The 27,144-nt window shown below is 45.3% G+C and overlaps 1 long non-coding RNA gene across 5 annotated transcripts in view; it reads left to right on the top strand.

The window, feature by feature from the left end:
- LOC132369541 (uncharacterized) overlaps nucleotides 1-27,144 on the top strand; it is a 358,827-nt gene that overhangs the window by 310,691 nt on the left and 20,992 nt on the right. For 2 of the 5 annotated variants that reach the window (XR_009504436.1, XR_009504439.1), the window contains 2 exons: nucleotides 14,165-14,308; nucleotides 17,564-17,967. This is a non-coding gene — a long non-coding RNA (uncharacterized LOC132369541). Of the gene's footprint in view, nucleotides 1-14,164; nucleotides 14,309-17,563; nucleotides 17,968-26,559; nucleotides 26,579-27,144 lie in introns of those variants that run through there. The other 3 variants (XR_009504437.1, XR_009504440.1, XR_009504438.1) reach the window with 3 other exon arrangements.

Below are 27,144 nucleotides of genomic sequence, written 5' to 3'. Positions count from 1 at the left end.
GGCTGGCAATATCCAGTTATAGTACACTATTTACAAAGTGACAGCAATCATTTCCCTTGTTTAATCTCCTCCCACACTGTTGGGTTTGCCCACACAACTTGTGTTGGCCAATGAAATACTAGCAAATGTAACTTAAGCAAAGGCTTGAAAATTGCTTGTGTTTTGTGGCTTGCTCTCTCTTGCTCCTCTGGTGAATGCTGTGACTACTACCATGAGAAGAAGCCCAGGCTAGTCTTTTTGACGACAAGAGATGTGCGAATGAGTCATCTTTATTGCCCCATAGAGAGCCTCAACCAGCAAGTAAGGAAAGCCATCCTGGACCATATAGCCCTAGCTGAGTCACCAGCTGATCACAATGATCAACCAAACCATCCCAGACAAGAACTGCCTAAGCAACCCACTGGAACTCCTAAAAAATAGTAAATGTTTGTTATTTAAAGCCACAGTTTTGGGGTTATTTGTTATGCAGCAAAAACTAACAGATACACGAGGTAGGCACGGTGAGTTACAAGTGTGTTTGTATAAGGGGGGAGGGTCATTGTCTGGATGACTTATGCACTGACAACTGTAACCTATCAATCAATTGATTATATAATGGGAAATTTGAAAACTAAAGAATTAATTAAGAGACGTTCACATGGATGATGGCTGAATTATACAGAGATATATTAAATAATTAACCTAGCTACGTATGTCAATAATTGACATATTTGTGACACAGGTGTGACATTATCTCACGAGGGAATTAGCACATTCTTGTAGCTTTAGATAGCTACTGGCAGAGTCTCAGAGTTGGTCCCATTCTTCACTGGCTTCCCTTGGGCTCCACATTTGTCCCTGCAGTCTGGTCCTCATCTTACGTGATAACAATGTCTGTAGAGTGTGTTGGCTACCAGTGAGCCTCAATATTGCTCTGTATTTATTTAGATCCAATTTATGCTTACGTTTTAAGCATTTTCCCTTAAAAGCTGCAGCTGCTACTGTTATGTCATTGTTAATTTAAAAAAATTTTGCTATTCCTATATTTTTGTATGTGCACATCTGCACGTGGCATAGCACTTGCTTCAGTCTTGTTTGGAAAAGTAATTCTACTTCAGTCTTGTACTTTCTATTTGATGTATATCATTGATCCATGCTGGTTGTGGCTTCCCTGAGCTTCACCAGCAACTGAGCTATGCTCATTTGCGTGACTTTTTGGGGCCATTTGCACCCACTTCTCAATGCTGGAGTCTTCCTGTCTTAGCTTGGCTGCTGTAACAAAATACCATAGACTCGGTGGCTTAAACAATACTTGTTTCTCACCATTCTGGAGGTGAGAAGTCCAAGATCAAGGCGCCGGCTGACCCAGTGTCTGGCGAGAGTTCTCTTCCCAGTTTGCAGAGGGTTATCTTCTCCTGGTATCCTTACAGGTTGGAGAGAGCAAGTTCTAGTCTCTTTCTCTCCATATAAGGGCACTAATCCCATCCCGAGGGCTGTACCCTCATGCCCTCATCTAAACCTAATGACCTCCCAAAGGCCCTGCTTCCTAACGCCATCCCACTGAGGGTTAGGATTTCAACATATGAAATTCAGGAGGACACAAGCATACTCCCTTTAGTCATTTGTTCCCCTAAGCTTAGCAGTTAGACGTCCTGGAACCTTAAGGGTCTCTGCTCTGCTTGCATGGCTATTTGGCCATCCCCCTGCTTGGCCTTATGTTGATCTGACTGTGCTGGCTGACTTAGCGACAGTGACAGTACCCACTGCTGCCCAGCTTGACCCCTTCAGGGACAGCACACGCCATACACCGGAGGGACCACCTCTGTCTTCTCCACTGCCTCTCAGACTCAGCGATTTCTCTCATCATTGCTGACCCTGGCGTCAATAAATCTTGCATCTCCTCTTAGCTCACTGGGCTGGCTGTGTTTCTCATCCTTTTTGTTTGGAATGAAAAGGCCAAAGAGGGTCCCAATAAGCCTTTTGTGATGGAATTTCATGTGTCAACTTGACAGGGCCACAGGGAACCCAGACATTTAGTCAGACATTATCTGGGTGTATCTGTGAGGGTGTTTTGGGACGAGATGAACATTTGAATCTTCAGGCTGAGTGAAGCAGACTGCCCTCCCCCGTGTGGGTGGGCTTCGTCCAGCTGAATACAACGGAAGAGCTGAGCCCCCTGTGAGCAGGAGGGAGCTCCTCCCACATGCTGTGGGGCTGGGATGGCAGTGGTTTCCTGCCTTCAGACTGGAGCTCACCCTCGGCTCTCCTGGGGCTCTCATCTGCTGACTACAGATCTTGGGATTTCTCAGCCTCCAGCCTTGCATGAGCCAATTCCTTATCATAAATCTCTTTCTGTACAAGACACATACACACACACACAGACACCCCACTGGTTCTGTTTCTCTGGAGAACCCTAAGTCACCTATCTTTGAAAGCTATTTATCTCAGGAGAAAACAACAGACCCTTTCCTCATTTGTTTTCTTTACAAAATGCCCCCCTTCTCTAATAGCTATAGAATAAAGCGTAAATGGTCATGCTTAAGATACCTGATCCCAGGCATGCATTTAAATCATTACTGTTCTAGAAGAATCTGTCAAGTAACATTCTCAAAGTCTTTACTCTTTTTCTGACCCAAGATAGGCAAATTTTAATGACTTGAGAAGACAATAACCTGGAAATGGGTCTTCTTATGACCTATTGATGGAAAAAGAAAATCACATGACTGCTTTGGGATAAAGGTGGGAAGCAGATAAAGTAGAGGGGTGCATAGGGTGCGGTGAGAGAAGAGGGGAAACAATTTGACCCCTCATTCTGGGTTGTGCTCTAGGGGAAATAAAATTAATTCTGGGTAATCTGCTGTGAAGACGTGGTGATGTCACTGAGTTAGGCCTCCAGTGGTTTAAAAATAGAAATTTAGCTTGAGACGGGGGTGGTCTTGACAGGTCATAGACAGGATGGGCTGTGCTTCTCAGGTGCCAAGGGTGGGAGAGAAACAGCTCCAGGTTCTCTGGGGCTGAAGTGAGAGAGAAATAACAGGGGTCCCGAGCAGCTGTCCAAGGGGGGTGTTGAAGGGAAACTAGGTCAAGCAGACTTGAATTAACTGACTTGAAGCCATGTCCCAGAGATTCCTCATATGTATCCAATACTACCCCAAGATTCTCTGCCGCTCTAGTACAATAGTTTGTGTCCCTCTATTTACTGACTAATGTGCCAGAAAGGACAGAGTGGGGAGTGGCACCCCAGAGTCAAGTGGGGGACGGTCGCCCCCATGGCGTGAGGGAGGAGCATGGACTTGGAGGACTGGCGGGTTCCCCAAGACCCTGTGAGCACATTTCAGGAGCTGTGTCCTCATGGCTGCTCGGATCAGCCCACATCAGACGTGCCCAGGGGTCCGGGTCGCTCCCGGATCTGTAAAGGGAAGGGCATTCGCAAAGAGACATGCTCCTCTGCACACGGGATTTCCTGGTCTCGGGGGTACAGTGAGAGGAATGAGGCTTTCTTAGAAACTGCGCTCCCTGTGCTGGACTTTCCTTTTTCTTCTTGTGCTCACATATCCCAGTCTCTCAACTGTTTCATGTTTGGGGTCAATATGGAAACACTGGGGAATCCCCCTACCAGTGGAGGCCAGACTGGGAGCTGCCTGCAGCTAGGAGCTTGTTTCAAGCCTTCTCAAGTTTCCACCTCCAGCAGCATCTCTGTGTGGCTGAGAAAGCTCTTCAAGGGCTGTGCTGGTGTCATCAGCAGGGGGAACCGCGTGGGGAGCCAAGAGCTTTGCCGTGGCGCCTCCTGGCTGTGCTCTGGGAAACATGGGCAAAGGAGCATCTGAGCCAGGAGGCAGGCAGGGCGATCAGTGACAGACACGGTGCCCTGGGCTGGTCTCATGCCGACATGCCCGTCATACCTCTACACCCGCAAAGGGTTAGCCTTGCCTTGGCTAGCGAGCCCACCGAGGCAGTTCCTCTTTTGCAGCCTGGCGTGTAAGTGTACACAACAAAAGACAAATATTCTAACAGTAGAATGAGAAAGGGAACGAAAAATCTAGATTTCCCAGAGCTCGTCTCCAAGCAGGGAGCTCCTCAGCCTCCCCGTGTGCCTTTACCCAGCACGTTCGAGCAGGTGGCAGTTCTGATGCTCTGACCTGTTTGTTCCCCATCTCAGAGAATCACAGTGTGCTGGAGACAGAGGGACTTCTGAGATCATATAAACCAATGTTCACTCCTGGTTTGAGTTTCTTCAAGCAATCATGTCTTGTAACCTGTCAATAAATGTATGTCAGGTTTGCCTGTGTGTCTGTGCATATAATGTTTACATTTGAAAAAGGCTGGGATGAAAGAATCAAATAGGTGGTTTACAGCAAGATAATTCAGAGCTTTTCAGATGTTAGTGTATACTCCAGTATTTCTAAAGCATGTTAAGCCAAAACCTCCAATAAGAAAGATACACACACGTGAACACACACACTCATACACAACTTAAGCAAGAGTTTTATGAAACAGTATTTACCCTTATTATGTGTGATGCCCTCTGATATCTTTTATTCTAATTTCTTTTTTAAAAAATGTGCATTGAAGCCTACTTAATTTCATGACAAATTTATCGGTCATGACCTGCAATTTGAAAAACTGGCAGAGTACAATTTTCTATGAGGGAGACATATTATTTGATATTTCCCCAATTTATTTGACCGTTGCATCCTTTCTGGTGGAGAGAATGTCCTACGGGACCGGTGTTCCATGGAACATGCTTTTTGGAAATGCTGAACTAGTCCAGGCCCTTCTTTTCATAGCTCAGAGCATGAAGACCAGAAACAGGACATGACTTGCCCAAAGTCACACAGCAAATTAGTTAGTGGCAGAGCTGGAGCCCAATATCAAGGTGACCTGATGCCTAGATTGGCTTGCTTTTTCTATACCCATACCCCGAGGAAGATGATGATTATGGCTATTGCCTTAAGAGATAGGCTAGTTAACAATCAATCAACACCTGCCAGCTAGAGGGTAATGAAGGAAGAAGCACAAAGGTGATTAAGACAATATTTCTTCACTTGAGAGACAGACACATACAGGTACCTGCGATATAAGCCAGACCATGATGGATGCTTGAATAAAGCCACGATCAGAGAACATGGGGAAATGGGGGAGGGGAACAGAGCCAAATGAACATGGATGGGAGAGCTGAGAAGACTTTTGAGAGCAGAATTTTAGTAATGCCTGGAGGGTTGACCAGGACTTTCATACACACAAAAGGGAACAGATCAATTAGAGGTAATTAAGGGCACTTCGGAGTAAGAGACAGCATGAGCAAAGGTAGGGGAGGTACTTGAGTGTAGGGTACTGGGGAAGAGTGCCACTAGAGAAAATGCCTGGTGGGAGGGAAAGCTAGAACAACAGGGGATGGGCATTGTTCATGTAGGACCGCAATGCCTGGCTCTATCATTGGTATTATTTTATAGGCAATATGGGGTCAATGGGATATTTTTGAGCACTATTTTCAGTAAGATTTTTCTGGCATTCTGGAAGCTAGAATGTCAAGGAATATATAGAAGAGAGAAGATTCAGGTATGAAGTTGCTGCAATAGTTTAAGTACAGGGTAATAAGGACCCAAACCAACTCAGAGACAGTGGGGTTGAAAAGGAAAGTTGGTGCAAGAGATATATTTAAGTTAGAGTCATGGGGATTTGACAAGTAATTAGGTGAAGAAGAGGAGAATAGTGAGCTGAAAGGTCTCAGCACTTGGGTGAGTAGAGGACGATGATAGTATTATCCAGTGTACAGCGCCTTGGAAATGAAGTTTTAAGGGGAAGATGGTGATATCTTTGGAGGAGATGGGGTTGATGAATTTCAAGCTGAAAGATACTATCCATAACATTAGAAAAAAGCCAGTACTCACAAGGATCATTTGCAGGTTGGAGATTGCCCCTAGTTAACCCTGTCACACCATGGGTTCAGAGCTACTTAGTAATGAACTCTTTCTGGAACTAAACTTGAGTAGTTACAAGAGGAGTGTTTTCTGACTTCTTTTCCCTTGAAATATTTTTGCCCTGAGGTCTTTGTGCAACAGGGCTCTTTTCTTCAGTAGCCAAAGATACCAGAGACTTCCTCTAGGACTGGAAGGCATTTGGTCATTTCTGCAGTATTTACAGTATTAAGGTTGAGCATAAATGGGCGAATAACAATAATAGTCATCATGAAATGTGAGTGGCGATGAACAAGAAACATGTGGAATTTGGTAAAGAAATCAGCCAGACTAAGGTGGAAAAGTCATGACAGGTAGTCAAAAGTAAGTTTTCAAGATAGAGAGCGGTGAGATGCTGGAGGAATCTTAATGTTAAGAAGAAAAAATGTGGATATGGTAAAGCTGGAAATAGAAAACCATTACCTTCTTGGGGAAATTACATACTGCAAAGATATCTTTAACAAGGTTTGTCTAGCATAAAAATTCTTGGTGAATCAAAATTGGGGAGTTACTCAAGTCAGGGAGACCTCTAAGGTCACTGCAGTAAATTAAAGGAGTTGAAGAGGATCATATCTAGTATGAGGAAACTAAAATTTTTCTTGCCAGGATTATCAATAACCTCTATTTAAAAAACATATGATATTCATTTGCTGTCTTCGGTATATTTAATCCTTTAACATTTTAGACGTTGTCAATCACTATCTTCTTTCTGAAACTCATCTTATAAGAAATTTGTTAACTCAAATATAATATATATAAAGAAAAATGCACAAATCAAAAGTGCACACATAAATTAGTTTTCATAAAGTCAAAACTCCCATGGAACCAACCTCCAGAGAAAGGAATAGGACATTAACCAACACCACAGGACTCCCCTTCTGTCCCTTCCTATTTACTTGCCTGAGCTCCAGAGCTAACCTCTATCCTGACTTCTACCGCATCAGTTAGTTTTGCCTATCCAGTTAATCTACATGAATGGAATCATATACCATGTATTCCTTTGTATCTGACTTCTAGTGCTTTGTAGTATGTTTGTAGGATGCATCCACGTTTTTATACAGCAGAAGTTTGTTCATTCTCATTGCTGAGTAGCATTCTATTCCATAAATATATCATGATCTAAATATTGTAGTGTTAATAGATAGTTATTTCCAGTTTGTTTCTACTATGAATAGTGCTTGCTATGAAAACTCTCATACATGTATTTTGGTGCATATATGTATACATTTCTATTGGGTATTCACCTAAAAGTGGAATTTCTAGGTCATATATTCACCTTCAGGAAATACTGAAAAACAGTTTTCCAAAGTGGTTATATCAGTTACACACCCACAAGTAGTGTATGTCAGTTCTAGTTGCTCTATCTCATCAACAATACTTGGTGTTATTGGTCTTTTCAAAGTAAGCCATGTGGTGATATTTTAGTGTTTTAAAATTCATGTTTCCCTGATGACTACTTAAATTGAATGCTTTCTTATGTGATGATTGCCACTTAGATATCATATCTTGTAAAATGTCTGTTCAAACCTTTTGCCCATTTTTAACTGAGATTTTGTCTTTTTTCTAAAATTATTATTTACATATTCTGGATATGAGTCCAGTCCTCTGTCAATTGCATATATTGCAAATATTCCTTTCCATTCTATGACTTAAGTTTTTACTTTCTTAGGTATGAAAATATAAATTCTTAATTTTAACAAAGTCCATTTTATTCATCTTTTTCTTTTGGTTAGTATTATTTATGTTCTTTTCAAGAAATCGGCCTAAATCAAAGTAATATAGATAGTGTTCTTTTTATCTTCCAGAAACATTGTTTTTTATTTTCGTTAGAAACTGAAATCCATCTGAAATTTGCTTTTGTATATGGTGTGAGGTAGGGGGTAAAAAAAATTCATTTTTTCCCACATTGATATTAAATTTATTCAATGTCACTTATTGAAAAGATTATCCTTTCTTCACATCACCACAGTATTATCATTTTTGTAAACCAAACGACTATATGAGGATTTCTTTTTCTTTCTTTCTTTCTTTCTTTCTTTCTTTCTTTCTTTCTTTCTTTCTTTCTTTTTTTTCTTTTCCCTAACACAGCCTATTTATTGGCTTTGTAATGACTGATAGTACATTTCTCTTAATGCAGTTATTCCAGTTTTTGGGTCACCCACCTAGCATATATGGGATCTGATTTTATCTCGATTGCACCCCTCCTACCATATGGTTGTGGCTTCTTCTTTGTCTTTGGATATAGAATATCTTTTTTGGTAGGTTCCAGTGTTTTTTTGTTGATGGTTGTTCAGCAGTTAGTTGTGATTTTGGTGTTTTCATGAGAGGGGGTGAGCTCATGTCCTTCTACTCCACCATCTATGAGAATTTCTTTCTGGGTTCTCTATAGTTCTTGTACAATACTATACTTGCTTAATTAGTATAGTTTTATAGCTTTGTAATGAGTCACGATATCTAGTAATTCAAGTGGGCCAACTTTCTTATTTTTTCAGATTGACTTGGTTGTTTTTATTCCTTTGTATCCTGGTAATTTTAGTATCAATTGGTCAGTTTCCACCAAAAATTACTGTTGGGATATTGATTAGGATTGCCTGGAATCTATGCATCAATTAGAAATGATTTAGCATTTTCACAATATTGAATCATTGAATCACCATCTGTACCATGCCTTATTTCTCCATTTATTTAGAATTTCTTTAATTTCTCTTAGGAATGATTTGTAGTTTTCTGTGTATGTGTACCTTTTGGTTAAATTTGTCCTCAGTGTTTGATGTTATACAAAGTTGTAAATGACAAGTTTTGTAATTTTCATAATTTCATTGTTTGTTGATGATAGTATATAGAAATATCACTGATTTTTATATAATTAACTTATGTCCAATGACCCTGATAAATCTGCTTATTAATTCTAGCAGTTGTTCTCCATAGATTATTTTAAAATTTTCTAGGCTCACCATCATGCTATCTGTAAATAATGAAGGTTTTAATTTTTTTCTTTCCAATCATGATATCCCTCTTTTTCTTGCCTTGTTGCACAGGCTATGACTTCCAATATAACTTTGAAAAAAGGTAATGATAATGGTTATCCTTGTCTTGTTTTTGGTCTCAAAGAAAAGTCTTCAAAATTTCATTAAATATTATTGCTATAACTTTGTTGTTGTTGATAATTGTTAGCAAATTAAGGAATCGCCTTTATATTTCTATTTTGGTAAGAGTTTTAAAAAAAATTTATATCACAAATTGTTGTTGGATGTCATCAAGTGTTCTGCATCTAATGAAATGTTAACAGATTTTTTCATTTAATTTACATATGTGCTAAATTATATTGATCATTTTGTTTTGAATTTTCAAAACTGATTTTGAAAGAGGTGGCTTTTACTTTTTTTTGTAATGTTTTTGTAATATTTTGGTCACAAAAGTTATGTTGGTCTCATAAAGCTAGTTAGAACTAATCTGCTGTGAAATTCCTCTGTTGTATTTATAATTTCAGGGCTTTTTTTTCCAGTTTAAGAATTTCTGTTTGATATGTTGATATATGTTGTGCTTTCTGGTACAATTCTCCATCCAGTCATTCATTTTCTTGAACATATTAATTACAGCTATTTAGAGTTCATTTCTGAAAACCCAAGTCAGTATCCCCTGTGACTGTTTTCTACTGTCTCTTTTCCTTTTGGCTTGTATTTTAATGTGTTTGATAATATATGTTTTTAATTCTAGACCTGGAATATAAAGGATTAGAGAGGCTCTGGATGATGTTACCTTTCTGCAGAGTAGTTCACCTTACTCTCTGGCAGCCAACTAGAGTAGAAAAAGACCACATCCATCCAATCAGAGAGTGAGCTAACAAAAGGCAGGGTCCCAGACTGTGAAGCCACCTTCTGAGTCTTTCTCACTCCTAGGGTCTAGCCCTTCAAAGGTTCTGACTGAGACCTGAATCTAATAGATGCCTCCCAAATATTTAGTAAATGAATGAATAAGTGAATGAATGTTGGGAATAGAGGGGAAGAGTAACTGTGATGAACAACGCAGAAAAAAAGAAATGTTTCCAAATAGTAAATTAGATTTAAGGACAAAGAGGGAGGGATTATAAATAGCAAAACATTTTTAGACTGTGTATCATGGTATCACTGATAACAGTCAGTCATTGAGAGCAGGCTTGAGGTGTTTGGAATGGAGACACATAGGAAGAGGCAGGGCAGGTTATGAGTTCTAAGTTAGATAACATTGGGTGATATAAGACAACCCAAGGGCAGACCTATGGTAGACAGTTACAAACATGGGATACGGGTTGAGAGGTCTAGGCTGAAGGAGGAGAAGGACATCGAAGCTACTTTCCAGCCCACAGGTTACAGCATGTGCAAATTTCATAAGACTATATAGATTTGACAGCTATTTAGAATGTTATTTATGGATATAACAAGAGAAATTTGGACCCAATGAGAACAAGAACTAGAACTCAAAAGTTCTGCCTTCTGAAAAGTCCAGTTATGAATTAAGTTCTCTCCTAAGTTCAAAGAGATTTTGAATGAACAAGCAGAAGATATTTGTTTATTTTTCTGAGAGGAAACTCTCAAGGGGTTGTCTTTTCTGCTCATCTTCCTGGATGCTTTGTAACCTCAGGGCTGCTAAGCATGGTTATAGGGAACACATTCCTTTATAAAAGAAATAATTTTAATGGTTCCTTAATACTCCCTATATAGGCTCCTGGCTATTTGGAAGGTCTTTCATTGGTTAATCCACTCCTGACCCGTAAAGTTGTTCTGTTATTTGTCCTCCTGCATATCTACATATTGATAAAATACAGAATTCAGTACCAGAGTAGGCAGCTGAGCTGCAAGACTCACCTAGGTAGCATACTGACCATTCTGTTTAGAAAGTTACTGAACCACACAAATCTATTTAGCAACCTACGTTTTTCTGTTGTGGGTCTGTATATATTCCTTGGGAGAAAATTCTGGACAGTCTCAGTGATGGCTCAGGACTGCATCTCTCTCTTTCTGGGCAATGATGGAGCAGGAATCCATGTATTTGTGGCTTCAGCTGAGCCTCCGGAACGAATTATAGTAATGGTTCCAGGGGCCCGTTAGTATCCTAGAGTCTGTAATAGGTGTTTCTAGTTCTCATGAAAATATTGAACAAACATCAAGGAAAGATGTTTTACAACCTGAAGCTAATGCAGAGGGTCGTTAACATTGTTATTAGAAACAATCCAGATGATTTAGCCAAGACCTTTGACAAGGGTGTATACCTGTCTGCCTGTCTGTGGATAACAGGTGGCTGTTTATTACCCATGCTGTTCATTAGATGAAGGATTAGGCTGGGGATGGGAGGGATGTCCACTCCAGAGCGTCTAAATGGGGAGAGGGTGAACTAAGAGATCACAAGGACTCCATCACAGATGGCACACTCGGTGCCCAGGTCAAGCTGTGGGCACAGGGACAGCAAGAGACTGCCCTCAGGTCATCTGGCTGCTTTACCTCCAAACTCGAATTGCATCTTCTCCCAGAATTCTCCTTAACATGAACACTACCAACAGTTTACATCATTTTTACTATTGTGATACACCCTTGCCATTATTTTGGGCATTTGAGGCTGGTGAAATTCTCCATTTTACCATCACCATTACTGAGTTATTTCTTCCTGATAATACTGGGATTGTGTAACTGCTACAGGAATAACTTGAGCCTCAAGCTGAATCGTGCTTTGGCAAAGTGAGTGAGAAATTCTGGGTGATTACTATGCAGTCATTTTTTTTAATTAAAAAGTAAAATAATACTTATGTAGAAGAGTTTAAATTGACTAATTTACTTTAATGAACAACTTCAGTAACAAATCAAACAATACCAAAATGTTTGGTAAATGACCAAGAAAAAAACATACATGTAGACTCACAAGAGCCATGCATTGTTTTTCTTAATGAACTTGTAACCCATTTGCCTGTCTCTCAAGCCTGTTCACAGCTAGGCTTTATATGAAGCCACTTACATCTCTGGAAGAGCGTAGCAAGTTTCCGTTGTCTTCTGCTGCATCTCTTACATGTCTCACTCACAGTTGGGATGTTGAGTCACCGTCCTTGTCTCTTTTTCTTACTGCCTGGACAGTTTCTCCATTCTTACAACGCTATAGCTCATTCTTGAGCCTGTCTTCCCATTGCTTGGTGGTTGGACGATTATAAATATCAACAATAACCGACAAGTTCACTAATACTTTTTGAATTCTCTTTATTATATGTCAGATCCATTTCCTAATGCTTTAAATGCATTATCTAATTTAGCATGCCTAGGAAGTCAGTTCCTAGTTTGGGGACGGACAGAGTCTCGTGGAGATAAGATAACTGGCTGTCCCCACAGTGAGAGATGGCACCGCTGGGGATGAACATACCTCATCCTTTCTCTGAATATCCTGAGACCATAGTAAACCCTCAAACTTTGATGTGTTGGCAAATCACCAGTGAATTTTGTTACAATGCAGATTCTGATTCTGGGAACTGGGATGGGGCTAGGATTCTGCATTTTTAACAGGCTCCCTGGGGAGGTGCTGCAGCTGGTCCTGGATCAACACTGAGTGATAAATAAGGCCAAGATGGAATTCCTTCTTCCTTGAGGAAGGGGTGGGGGTGGGATACTTGGAGGGTATCCTCACATCATCTAAAATCTGAAAGTGTCGCCTCTACTCCATCCCATTGCATTTTCCAAGTCCCAGAGGGAAATAAATTCAGTCTTTCTTTTTCTCTGTTTCCATTTCAACGGACTATCCCTGTGGACATCCACAGGAAAAGCTTTCTCTGTTGCAGCGGGTCTAGTGCAGGCCATTGCCCCTCTGTTTTTCAGCAAACACCCTTGGATGATGAGTTGCTATTGGACAGGAGCAAAACTTTTGATCTTCTTAGAAAGTCACTCCATTGTTTGCTTCAAAAATGCCCCGAGGCTGCCAGTTCCCCCAATTGAGGCTTTAAACTTATGATGGCCATTTATCTATTTTCAACCCTTTTAAATTCCTTCTCATTCGTGTGATTTGGGACAGGGGAGAGGGCAGCACCTGAATGGCCACTACTCGCCATTCATTATCCAATAGATCTCTATTAAGCCAAAGAATTTTTTCCCAATTGTTTCTTTCCTTCTAGGGATAAAGACCTCTTTTCACCCATTATGCCTCTGATCATTTTGCTGCCCTTTTCTGAAACTTCACTTTGTTGGCTCTGCTTTCTTTGAGGCAAAGATGATCAAAGCAGTTCTAAGCATGCCAGCAATTTTTACAATAAATAGCATTTTCTGGGTTATTTTTCATTCCCATTTTAATGCAGCTCACTCACCTTGCTTGTTCTTTAAACTGTTCCTGTGCATTTTCTATGGCTTTATATCAAACAGAAAAGTCACTTCAGATTACATCAGAGTACTTGCCCCTACCCTGAATTCGCTTTAACCTAATGTTGAGGTTGGAGAAATTCAGTAAATTGTGTTCTCCACAATGGTTTCCTTTTCCTTTTTTTTTCTTCTTCCTGGAGTTTATTGGAAGCATAGTGGTCTGCCCTGGCCAGAAGTAAATCTGAGAAGAATTGAGAATTTAAGAGTTTTTCAAGCCTTTATCCAATCATAGCCATTCCTGTCAGCAACATAGTCTTCCTATAGCCTGTGTTCTTCTCACTTTCTGGGTCTTCCCAATGGATAATTAATCACCTACCAATGGCATCTATTTCTGCTTTTCCAACTCTCCAACTCACTCTTACTACTATGACTACTTGCTACCATTCCTATTAAAGGCTAAAATTTCCTGAACACATACTATGTACCAGGCACATTTTAAGAGCATCACACATGTTAACTCTATACCACTCAGTAGGTGGGTTCAATTATTATTCCACTTTACAGATGAGGAAATCAAGGCCCAGAGAGGCCCATGGTTTGACCAGGATCACACAACTAGTAAGTGGAGGAGGTGGGATGGAACTCAGGCACTCTGGCTCTGGAGACCCACGTTTTTACCACCCATCTCCTTACTATGTAATAGTCAGTGCATTCAATGCTTTATATACATGAATTAAATTTCAGTAATAGTATGCCTTATTTGAGGAACTCCATGTTTCATTTAAAACTAAATATATCTCCGTCCTTCAGAAAGAGGTATTGATTAAAATAAAGGAGTAAGCAAAGGCCAGAGACTCCATCTACAAATTATAAGGTCAGTGCCATGCTTGTCACAGTTGATAATTATGGGTTTACCTCTTGCAGGCTCCATATAAACACTGAGTACCTTGAGGGCAGGAGGTGAGTTTTATTCATCTATGAATCAGCCTGCAATTGTCCCTAAGGAAGGTCTACGCACTCTTCTCTCTATGGCTGTGGAACTGATGCAAAGCTGCGCAGTATCTGAGGGTGAGTCTGGGGGGCTGGGTGTGAGGACCCTGGATGGGCTCCTTCCCTCATTGCTTGGCTCTGGAAGGTTGCTCCACATAAATGCTATTTTCTCTGACTTCCTTCTCTTCTCTCTGTACTCTGAGCAATCTTCCCTCTGCTTGTGCCGGCCACATTTTGCAGCTTCCTCTGGCTACACGTTATTGTCTTTAGAGGGGAAAAATCTGAATTCTGGCTTCCATGTCACAGTTGACTGTACAGAGCTGGAGGGCAGAGCTCATTCTCCCTCCAAATTCCTTTTATGCCTATAATTCAACACACTGTCACCATCAGGATTAGACAACTCCCATTTGGTCAACCCAAGAAGTCAATTCCATTGACTTTGTTCCTTGTGACCTAGTACGCTGGCCTAAGAGAGGTTCTCCCAGACTGCTTGATATCCTGAAGCTCTTATAGGTGACAAGGACCATTGTCCCCATCCCACATTATATACCCACCTTGCATCCCTGGTGGGTGTGGGATTAGTCAAGACATCTGAGTTTTCCCGGTCATACCCGCCGTGTCCCTCAATATTCAGAGAGGACGATACTTACCTTGTAAGGTCCTCAGTTGATGATACTTCACAGGGAAAATGCCAAACACAACACAGGAACACAGTAATCATTTTAACAAGCGCTGCATGCCCCTTCCTGTTGTTCCTCTAATTCCCTCTCCTGTCTCTATTTCATCTTCACACTAAACTCTGAGCAGAGAGAGTGGCCTTTGCTGTGTTTGTATAAAGTGAAACTGAGGCCAAGGAAGACTTGCCTACAGTAACAGTTCAAGTCACAAGCCCAACACCTCACTCAGTAACAATTGATCAGGGCAGCTTTTATTCTCAGTAAAGTATATTCACTCTCTGTGGTGGGGAATTTGGGTTCTAGGAATCCAAATGCAAATACAAAATCATACCAGCAAGCGTTTAAAATAAAATGGTAACAATAATGTTGACACTTGCATTCATGTAGTGAATTTGTTTACTGGCTGTGTTGTACAAAGCATGTTTATAGGTCTCCTTCCAAACACACTTCAGCTGAGTGCCATTTCAGTGGTGTAGTAGAAGGTAGCATCAGTAGGAACTCTCAGTTACAAGTAACAGGTTTATTTTATATTTTGTTATAACAAAGACATGGTGGTAGGCAGTGGCTCATGTTGGTTCAGCAGCTCAGTGATGTTAGGGCTCAATTCAGCCTGTATGTAATTCTATTCATCTCCTCAATGTCATAATATGGCTGCAGCAGCACCAAGAATCAAGTCCTGCATTCCAGTTAGGAAGCATGGAGCAGCACAGGGCATTTCTCTTACCAAGGAGGAAAACCCTTCCCTTTTACATCTCTTTGACTAAAATGGAATTAATGTCCACCTCTGGATTAGGGGCTGAGCTCATGTTTCCTAAAATCAAAGGATCCCCTAAACAAATGTGGGGTGAGGTTCTGTCTGTTAGCAAGGAGAACTGGCTTTTAGGAAGGCAGTTAGCAGTGCCTGACATAAAAGAACATTGGCCTAGAAGGAAAATGAGCAAGAGGTCGGTTCTTTTTCTCCCGCTGGCTAACTGATGCGCATTGTAAAATCCTCATGTCTCTGCTTACCTGAAAACTAAAGACAATAATAGAATACTTCACATAGGGATGCAGTGAGGAAATATACGTATGCAGAAATTTTCTGAAGATTAAAAGTACTGTGAAAAGCAAATTATTATACTTAGAACATTTTTTTTTCATTTGGGGGACTACTAGAGGGGCATAAAACTGTCTTTTCCTGATGGAAGTCACAGCCAGGTAGGAAACCCAAGCCGCTCATATACGAAATTTGAAATAATCTAAGGTTTAACTATCAACTCAAGACAACAATAGCAAAGTTATTACCAGTAGTGTAAAGAGACAATAAAAAGTGATGGTTAAGACTTAAGGATTTGTAAGGTACATATACCTGAGCTGAAGTCCCAATTCCAGCATATCTTAGCTGTGTGATCTTGGGCCATTCACTTATCTTTTGAGTCTCACTTTCCTTATTTTTAATACAGAAAAAAGTTCCTTCCCCACAATGCTTTTAAGGTTTTAAATCACATGAAAATATACACAAAATACTTAGTATAGCATCTGGCAAAGGAGATGAACTCAGTAAATGTTAATTAATGAATAGTAATACGTGATTTACTAGACATTTCTCTTCCCTCCAACCATTCCCCCATCCGTTAAGGAACCAGGTGCCCCTGTCTCCCTGGGAGATCGCTGCCTTTTACCGTATTGAACAGGTCCTGAATGATCTCAGTCCTCATGCAGGGTCCCTGAAGCTCCAGATTAACCTTTTTCCCAGGATGATTATTGACAATTTACCCTTAGTCTTTGCTTCCTGCTGCTTAACTGATTTTGGATTTGCAATGAGACTGTGCTTCTAGCCCTGAGTTTGCAAATGAACTCATTCCCTTCTTTGCCTGAATCTTGGCCTCTTGTTACATTGAGTGAAAATGACCCAAACTGAATTTTTCCCTGGCCTGGAAGAGAGCAGGGAATGAGAGATGGGAAAATGTCAAGTGATCAATCAGAAAAAGGGAGACCCCTTAAATAAGGTCTCCTCTGTCTCGTGTCCAGATCCTATTTCACTCCCATGAACACAGTTCAGAATTTTGGGAGAAAAGGAAGATGACCAACTGTGATGGGTTTAGGGCATGATTCTTTCTATCTTAAAAAAAGGTATTTAACACATGAACACTATTATTTGGAGACTTAGTCTGGGCTGTTTCACTTGTCAGAAATGTAATCAGGAATTGAACTGCTACAGTAGCACACTGCAATTTAAATTAGAATTGCAGGAGGGCTAGACCACAGGGAACAGGATTTTAACCCTTGACAGTTACAGGGAAGGCTGTGTAGACCGCTTCTCTGCTGTAAAACAGGACAGGATTTTAGGTGATGTCAGTTGCTGTCTGTCTCAGCATCTCTCAGCTGTAGCCACGCATTCATCCTAACGTTAGCGCGTTCTTCCCTCCTCCCCTCCTATGCCACACCAGGCTAGAGAAGGCAGGACACCGCAAGCTCAGACCTGTGGGCTGGTAGGGTCTGCAGAAACCTTTGAGTGATTGATGGACTCCGGACAGGCCTGCAGCCCTCCGGCGCCCACCAAGTTGCAGCTTCCTACACACGGTTCACTCTGGAGACCTGGAGGAACCGCTGTCCCTCTTGGAGCTGCTGCTTAACTGGGTTTTGTGCCTGCTCTTTTCTTACAAACCCCCTCCAGTAATGGCTGAAAATGGACCGCAGTTCCTCAGCACCGAGTCGGGTCCTGCTGCAGGTCGATGGTCCCCTCTGCCCGGAAAGTCCAGAAGCCCGGGAGCCAGCCACTGCCCTGAGCCCTAGCGGGACCTTGCACAGGTCGGCCGACCTCCAGTGGCCGGTTCCAAAACCGCATCAGCTTCCTCTTCTCAGCTTCCGCTCTGCCACCCTCCTCCCCAAGACGCCCCAGAACTGAAGACTGGGTGTGCTTTAGAGCCAGTCCACCTGAACCGTAAACATGACATTTTTCTGCATGAACTTTCAGATACCACCCGGTTCCACTTTCCAAGCTGGGCTACCAAACCCCAGGGGTATCAGCAGTGGCCTCTTGCAAGGTATTGGAACAAATATATCCGGTTCAAATCCTGACTCTGTCACGTACTGTGTGTCCTTGGGTAAGTCACCACCTTCTCTGAGCACGCAGCTCCTCATCTGGGGATGGAGATGACGAAACCTCACCATGCAGTCATTCAAGTAACACGCTCAGAACTGCACCTGGCGCAGAGTAAGTGACAATACAAAGTACCTGTGATATTATGATAGATGATTCAGGAAGGTAAACCTTTGTTGTCCTGTACCTTCAAGTGGTAGTACTTGACTGCAATTTTTTTTTAAAATGGTTTTAAACATTAAAACAAACATGAACTCATTGTGAAGCAGAGTACAACATATCCACATAAATTTTTAAGATAAAACAGGTGACTTCCAAAAACTTCCATGCTTATTGTGTACTGCTTCAGGCTCCCCCTCTGACAGCCTGGGGGTAGAAGCTCTTTCCTCTGCTGTTTGAGGTATTTCAAAGACCTGAGCAATAAACAATACAGCTTAAGTCAGAAAGAGAAGAATGCAGGAAACTTGTGGGGAGCAGACCCATGTGTGAGCTATGGGTAATGATTAAGGAGATTCAGATTGTTCTGGGCTGTTTTCACAGTAGACATTTAGCGCTATGTCCTTCATCAGCTCCTCCCAGCCCTTCCTATCAAACGAACACTCCCATCATGGCTGTAGAGGAACCGCCCAAGTTGTAATCTGGAGAGAAGCCCGGTTAGGAAACTCTGCGAGCAGAGATGTTTCTTAAATTCTTTGCACCTCAGTTTCCTCATCTGGAAAATGGGTGGGTAATTCTTATCTCACAGAGCTGTAGTGGAACTAGATACGTGTCGCTAAGTTTTCTAGCACATTTCCTGGCCCTTCCCAGCATCCCTACTCCCGCTGCCCTGGCCCTGGCCACCTCCACCCCTGACCTGGGCACTGCGATGGCCTCCTCACTGCTCTCCGTTTCTCATCTCTCCGCACCCCCTTCCCCTGCCTCCACTCACACCAGGGCAGCCAGAATGGTCTCTGAAGAACTGAGCTGCCGCTAGAACAGCTCCTGGGTGGACGGAGCGGAGCAGGTGAACGAGTCGGTTGTAGCTGAGCTCCCGTTGCACCCAGGACGCCCTTTGGTGGACTCCCTTCCCACCGCTGCACAGGTCTGGCTGTGGCAGAGATCCACGGCAGTGACCAACAACCTTCCATCTGCCCACGGTCTGCAGAGAAGCCCAGCCTTGCCTGCGTCGTCTTCTAGTTGCACACAACTTAGAGAATCACTCTAAAACAAAGAATAAGATTTGCATACGGGCATGAGGCAAAAAACAAAAAAAAATTCTCCCTAAGCAGGAAGCCACACAGCCCATAATTGCTGTAGGTATCTAAGGTGCCAGGACTCTGCTGCCCAGTGACGCTGCAAACCAGCTTTTTCATCATAAAGGAATGAGCTGCCAATGATTTTCATAGCTTGATTAACACTCTTCAAACCGATCTCCATTGGGTGCAGAAGTGAAGCCTGGGGAAGATGGATGTTTCCTATTACTTGATGTAATGACTGTGAGGCAGGCTAATGAAACCTTTACAGCCCGAGTTTATAGGAAAAACCCAACAAACACAGATCAATACCTGAGTTACAGTTGGAATGCATTGATAAATGGGTGACAGGCTGTGGGCCTGGCCTCCGCATAGGAATGGACTGCAGGGAAGAGGGGTTGGGGCTTGTTGAGAGGGAGCTGGAGATAAAAAAGATGAAGGAGAAGGGTCCATCGGCTGGGCTGATGGGGCCTAAGGGTGCCGGGAAGAGGCTGTGATCTGAGCGTGTGGATGTCAAGGGAAAGAGAAGCACCAGATGCCCCGGAGGTGAGAGGGAGGGAGAGAGGAGGGCGTCTACCCAGCTGGCTTTGTGGTGACGGCATCGGGTCCAGAAGTGAGTGATGGTGGATGCTCGTGGCCAATGGCGACCCGCCTCTGGGTCATGATGAGAACGGGCAGACCCTCTACCCTCGCTGTCCCTTCCGCTAATTAAAACCTCACCCCCGCTGTTTCCGTTCCTAGCGCTCATTAAGATTTCCTCGCCATGATGCAGACATCCTTTTGTTGCCTGAGTCCTGGGATCAGATCCCCGGCCAGGAAGGCCAGCGCGTGTGCTCAGCTACAGCCTCTGTTCTGCTGCCACTCAGAAGCCACCCTGGGGCAAGGTGACACCAACTGCCGGCCAGGGCCAGCCAAGAAAGTCTCAGCTTCTGACACACTGCCCATTCATTTTCTCAGACAGCATTCCTGGGCACAGCTTGTGGCTCAGGGAAAGAATGCAGATTGGAAAAATTCATAGCTTTGGCAGAAAACCCTTCACCTCCCCCACGTCCTCAGCCTTTGCTTAAGTTTGCGAGGAGGCTGCAGCGGCCGCCCTCTCCCCAAGCCCCTCGCCGACTCCCCCGCCCCCTCTCGACTGTGCTCATTGTCTGTCTGGCCCAGGAGAGGGATTTCTGTGTGTTTTCTCATTGCCGTGTCCCCAGCTCTGAGGATCCCTGTGTTAGCAACCCGCGGGGGACGGGTGTGCTGGGCTCCGCTCGGTGCCTGTTCACTCCTCGCCACGGGCCTGCGAGCTGAACCGGCTCCACTCAACAGACGAGGAGACCGAGACCGGAGGAGCGAGAGACAGTGAGGAACCTGCCCAGCGGGAAGCTGCCGACAGAGACGGACCCAGGCCTCCAAGGATCCGGGCTGCGGTCCTAAAGCCCACGGCCTTTCCCCGTCACTCGGCTGCATCCCAGAGAAGATTCCAGGCCACACAACTAGCGGAGCTGGCCCACAGCCTCCAGGCACGGGACACGTGGCCAGAGACTCACGCAGCACGTGCCAGCACGTCCACTGCCGCCACCCCGCTGGGCGGTAATGAGAACCACCTGCTGCGAGACAAAGGCAGCAAGAGCAGAGCGGCCGGGCCGTGGGCTGGAAATAGCTGCAGGGAACGGCAGCAGGCTGGCTGGGCACAGGCGGGCGGGCAGGGGCCGGGCGCGCCCTCTGTAGCCGGGGCGGGCAGAGAGCCCAGGAGACGGCGCTTCCTCAGGACCTCCGGCCTTGGCCTGACAAAGGGAAACGTGAGCTAGCACGTGTGAGCTTTGAACGCGTGTCCCACACTGTGCTACACGCCCCCCTACGCTGCACTGGATTTGCTACTTAAAATAATTCTGTGCGATGGGTCTCACTCCCGTCCTGCAAAGGAGGAAACTGAGGCTCATCCAGGCCACCCTCAGGAGGGAGGAGCAGGGGGCCCAGTAAGGGGACGCAGCTCCCGAGCTGGGCTGGGCGGAGCTGGGGCCCCGAGGCCCCGAGGGAGGTGGCGGCTGCCACTCTGCAGATGCTGCGCTTCCTCCTGGGAGGACTCCTGCCCCCCCACCCCCTCTCCGCCGGGACCCGCGCTTCTTCCTGGGAGGACTCCTGCCCCCCCACCCCCTCTCCGCCGGGACCCGCGCTTCCTCCTGGGAGGACTCCTGCCCCCCCACCCCCTCTCCGCCGGGACCCGCGCTTCCTCCTGGGAGGACTCCTGCCTCCCCACCCCCTCTCCGCCGGGACCCGCGCTTCTTCCTGGGAGGACTCCTGCCCCCCCACCCCCTCTCCGCCAGGACCCGCGCTTCCTCCTGGGAGGACTCCTGCCTCCCCACCCCCTCTCCACCAGGACCCACGGCTCCACCTTTGAGGTCAGGGAAGCCATCACGTCTCTGACACCCTCTCCAGCCTCCCCCGTTAGACCCTGTGGTTGGAGAACCTGACGTAATGCCTAGCATGCTGGCGCCTAGCTGGTCGGGACTCAAATATTTGATGGCAGACAAATCAGTTACTAAATAAAAGGTCTAGAGCAGCACCGCCCAATAGAACCCTCGGCAGGGATAGAGGGGTACTTTAGTCCGTGCCACCCAGGGCAGCAGCCCCTGGTCACAGGTGGCCCCGGCTGTCGTGTTGGACATCACGTCTAGAGACGTGGGCTTTCTCTGCTTCCACCACTGCTGCCATCAACCAGCTCGTTTAGTCATGACGATGTTGAGGATGGAGACCCAGCTGATTCCACTCTTGGGTGAATCCAGCTTCTCAGAACATGACGAGCCCATCTTGAAATATCTTTGGGGAACTTCCTCCATGTTCGTTAGCTGTTGGTCCCAGCTAGCCCCCAGGATCATGATTTTTAAAAAGCTTGAGGATTCGGCTCTCCACGGGCCCCAAAGCCCTCTCTGACAGTAAGGCAGGCTTGTTCAGCAATTCAGAGGACCATTTTGGGTCCATTTTGCTTCTCAGCTCATTGCCAGGGGAAGCCGACCGCAGAGACAAAACCCGGTGTTAGCAGGCTGGGGGGCTTTTGGGTGGAGATTGGGGTACAGAGCGGGTAGCACCCAGACCAAAGGCATCTGCGTGGGAGCAGTTTAGCATCTCCCAGGGTTCAAACACCGGGACACGTCAATCACCACCCCAGGAACTGGTGCATCAGGAACAGATGGATACTTGTTTAGAACAATCTGTTCTTCCTTCCAGAGCACGTGGGACCTACCTGAGAGTTGAACAAGGATCAGGGATGGCAGGTGGCAGGAGCTTTGGTCTCAGACTGTCGACAGGGCCGTGAGCCCAGCTCTAAAGGGAACATAATCTAGCTTCCTGCTCCCCAGTGTGGTTTTTGGGAGAAAGCCAGGTGGATCAGTGGCCCCTGGGTGATGGGAGGCCCCCGGGTTTAAGTGGCAGAATCACCATGTTTCCCAGTTAGGCCGAGCGTCCAGGGGAGGCGCCAGCTTGGGGCACCTCCTGGCTCGGTCCCCACTGACCTGAGAGCTCGCTCTTGGAGAAGCCTTTCAAAGGTGCTCCCTGGGAAATGAAGAAGATGTGACTGTGGCTCTCACCCAACCCTGGGGGCCCCTGGGTTCTAGGTGTTAGTGGTTTACTGGAATATTGAGCGCAGCGGGGAGAGATGGGGGAGGACGACAGTCCTCCAGGTTGTGCTGGGACACGAGACACCGTGGATGTCGTACTCCCGCTCCACCCCACCCCTGTGTGTCTCTGCCATCCCTCCCCCCACCCTGGGCCAGGCACACTTCCCACCCAGGAGCGCTCCTTCTTCTTCTTCCTTCTTCTTTCTTTCTCTCCTATCCCAGGCCCCCTTTCCTCCTGAGCTGCAAAGGCACGTTCCCTCCCAGCCCCGGGGGGCGCAAGATTCCATAATCCGGCGCTGACCCCGGAAGGGAGGCCGTGGCGGCTAAGCTAATCCGAGGCAGCGGCCTTGCGCCCAGAATTCTCAGGATGCTCCGAGGAGTGGCTCAGGGTGGAGCAAACACGTTTCTTTGGTATTGGTTGAGGCAGCTCTGTACAACGGAAAATGCCTTTTTTCCTGGCTGTCGGGATCTCTCTAGACCGGCCTCTGTCGCAGCCTGAGGGCAGAGCCTTAGCATCTAGGGCCTCAGTTTCCTAATCGGTCGAATAAGGGCGTTGGACCAGGTCCCATGCTTGTAGGGCTATGTCCCTGAGAGGCCGTCGCAGGGATGGAGGGGGCTGGGACCCTGGAACCCGCACCTCGGCTTCCTCTAGATTACCTACGCTCTTCTCTCTTTTGTTGGTTTACATTCCTGTGTAAGATTTGGTTTGCAGGAAACATTTGGGGGCTAAAAATACTTTGAAATTGCTTGACTAGATGGTCTCCTAGGTGCCCTTTCCGCTCCATAATTTTAAGGTAGCACCTGCTAATTGGCTCCGATCGTAAACCCAGGTCAGAGACCAACAGCTTGTGGTAAGAAGTCCTGAGACTGTGTTTCAACTCATTTTAGCAATTTGCTCACTTCTTTACATTTGACACTCGGGGTTACATCTGTAGCTGTTTTTGTGTGTCTGAGCAGTTTTGTTCTGAAGTGAAATCTCTGCACTCTGGGCAGTTGTACAGGGGGGTCTGTCTCCCGTCTCCTTTTCCCTCTGCGGTGGCTACAGGACTGTGGTCAGGTCTGTGAGGGAGGCCAAGGTCGTGCCTTTGTCCATCTCTTCTGGAGACTCGTGATGCCTCTGTCCCAGGAGGGGTCACCGCAGGAGGGGTGAGAGTGGTTTCATTCACAGGTCATGGGAGAAGATGTACTTACTACCCTTAGGCCAAATATAATGACACACGAAGCACTCAGTAGTCCCCAAAGGTCACCCATAGGATGGATTCAGTGGCTTTGTCATGAATACCCATTCTAAGTGCCAAAGCTTCAATTCACCTCTTCCTGCTACCCCGCTCTTTGGGTTTGTGTGCTAGGAATCATGCTGCGAAACCTGCTTTTGGGAAGAGAGCTGAAGAACTCCTTTACCCTCCAGGGTGCTTTGTTATTTTCTTTTTAAATCAACTTTATTAAGGAGTAAATGACATACAATAAAGCAGGCCCAGTTTAAGAGCACAGTTCAATGATTCTGAGAACTGTGTCCCCGAGTGACTACCACTCCAATGAAAACGGAGAACATTTCTACCACCCAACCCTCTCTGTGTACTGTGGGTGCCAGAACGGCATGGTGGGTAAGAGAGGGCAGGGGGTGATGGAGACCCTTTGTGTCTTGACTGGGTTTGAGTTACATGGACTACATTTGTCGACATCCATGCAACTGGACGCTTAAAATGTGCCCGATTTATAATCGAAGAAAGTGAAGCTTAGAAAGATTAAATCCATTTCTCAGTGCCACACCCTAGGGCTGACCCTCGATCTGACCCAAGGACCAGCGGATTTCTCTCCCGTTCTCTGAACTACCCTGCTGTTCTTCCTCCCTTCATTACCATGTTCAGAGATGGAGGTGATGCAAACTGGGGACTAGCCGTCTGGCCCAACTTTCTCATTGCAAATAAAGAAGGAAACAGACACTGGGAGGTGAGGTGCTTTAGGCAGCAAATCAGCGGTGAAGCCCAGACCAGGGCCCACACTCAGTACACTGTGAGTCCAGGGATGGTGCCATGCATGGTGATGCCAGTGATCTCATACCAAGTATGACTGCTCAGATTTCGCAGGGCCTCCGCACACAAGAAGAGCTCTTAATGTCCTATTTTATGGCAATGACACTTCCTGTGAACACGGAGTGCCCTACAGTCACACTTCTCAGGCTGAACCAGAATGCACAGTGAATCCCACGAGGACCTTGCTAAAGTACAGATTCTGATTTAGAAAGGCCCGGGCATCCCAAAACATCTTTGAAGGATTCAAAAACAAAATTAAGTAAATTCAACGTAGACACTCCCTTAATTTTCGTCTCTCCCTACAGAAGACACACAGGCACACACTTCATAGTCGTAGATCACCGTGAGCTTCTGATACCAACCTCAATTTGATCACCAAAAACCTTGACTGTAAGACAAATCCTTGGACATGGATTGATTGGTCACACCCACAAAGCACAGCTGAACATTTCATTGGCTTACATTTTCCAGCTGGAATTAGATATCACAGGATTGAGTGTTTTGATTGACTTTGCACCTGGGTCAGTTACAACTGCCGGTCCCAGGGACGCTGCTGCACTACGAGGTTTTCATCTCACGTTGTCAGAACCACTGTTGGCTGGTGATAGATTGACAGATCCCAATCCAAGCCCAATCGCTCTTCCTTTCTGTCTAGAAGGATTTGGGATTTACTGATCTCCGTCCAAGCTCATCTGGGGAGAACAATGCTGCTACAGCAGAGACGATGCCACTTGGGGTCCCGCATTGTGGGCTTTTGTTTCTCCTGCCAACTCCAGCCAAGGCTTTATCTGCAGTACCTTCGGCAGCTGGCAGGCATGATTCCTGCCTCAGACGAATCTGATTCCCCATTCCACTGTGTGTCCTTTGATGGCGTATTCATTTAGGCACATTACAGTCATACAGATGCAGGCTGACCCAGTTAGCTCTACATGCGTTGTGAATCCAGTTAATTGTATATCAACTAATTGCATAATTCATTTATTAAGGGACTGAATTAAAATCCAAGTGCTGCAGCTCCTCTTCAGAGCACCAGCGTTGGTGAGAAGCAAGGCTTTGGAAGAATGTCACTTTTCAGAGCCATGATTCTGCTCTCCCCCAAACTTATTCATAAGCTCTCTTTTTTTTTCTAACTTTGAATAAAGAGCCATTTCATGAAATTAGTAAGTATGAGATTTTTTTAAAAGCTACTTTATTAAAATTATTGATAATCCTTTATATCTTGTTGCATAATATTGGGGAACAAATATAGACAGATCACACTGGTGCCACCCAAAAGAATAGATTTGAGAATACATATTCCCAATTTAGAAGGAATTCAGCTTTCTCCTCTGTCCCTCCGGGTACCCCCTCCTGGAAAGACCATCCACTGCTGAATGGTCAGGGCTACATGAAGTCTCTGATCACTGGGAGAGATACACTCTTACCACCTGTGGGCCCCAGAACCCTGGCCTTGGATGACGGTTTCTACAGGAGGTTGCCTCTTGCCAGTTGCCAGCAGCAGAAAACAAAGGTGCAGTGTGACTTCTTCCTAACAGCCTGCCCTAAGCAACCACCCTACTGTTCCCAAAGTCTTCTCAGTGCTGGTTCGGGGAGCAAATCATCACACTTCTTTCTGCGGCTTTCCCACAAGTGTAGGAATAGCCCTCTCAGTCTACGTCTTAGGTTGGGCTTCTCCAGCATTTAAGTGCAAATTCTTTACGTAGGAAGTGAACTCAGGAAGCTCTGGATGAGGAGTGAGAAGTAAGACAGGAACAAGACGACCTGGAGAAGGGGCGTGTTATCAAGCAGGACATCGCCGTGAAGACCTCTGGGAGACCGCAGGGAGCATTCTCAGCTGTCCCACCCAGGAGTGAAGAAGCTGCCGTGTTTATCCTCCAGTTCTCACCCACCGTCGCTCAGGACTTCTCCTGGGAGCATTAACTCCTTGATGTTTGTAGGAAGACGCTCTCTCGAATGGCCTGAGAGAAAGTCCTCAGGTGGAGAGCCGCAGGTGACTGTGAAGGGGTTCTAGGGGCGGGTGTGGAATGTTGAGAGCCGAGGGGAGATGGGCAGGGCACTGATGGCCAGGAGTAACCCTGGGATCTAAAGAAGCTCACACCAGCCCAATTTAATAGCTTCTAGCCTGTCTACCCTGTGGGTCCAGAACAAACTGACCACTGCCTCTACAGAGAGAAATTTCCCCACCAGCCCTTGTTTTATACTCTTTCCTACATCCCAGAGTCCTAATTTTCTGCCTCAGGATTAAGTCTCTTCCCAGACAGACTCTCATTGTGTCGCATAAATTCTTT

The sequence above is a fragment of the Balaenoptera ricei genome, chromosome 8, assembly GCF_028023285.1.
Source record: "Balaenoptera ricei isolate mBalRic1 chromosome 8, mBalRic1.hap2, whole genome shotgun sequence".
Classification (NCBI taxonomy): Eukaryota; Metazoa; Chordata; class Mammalia; order Artiodactyla; family Balaenopteridae; genus Balaenoptera; species Balaenoptera ricei.
The sequence above is the reverse complement of the archived record's forward strand: the minus strand, read 5'-3'. Positions and strand labels throughout refer to the sequence as shown.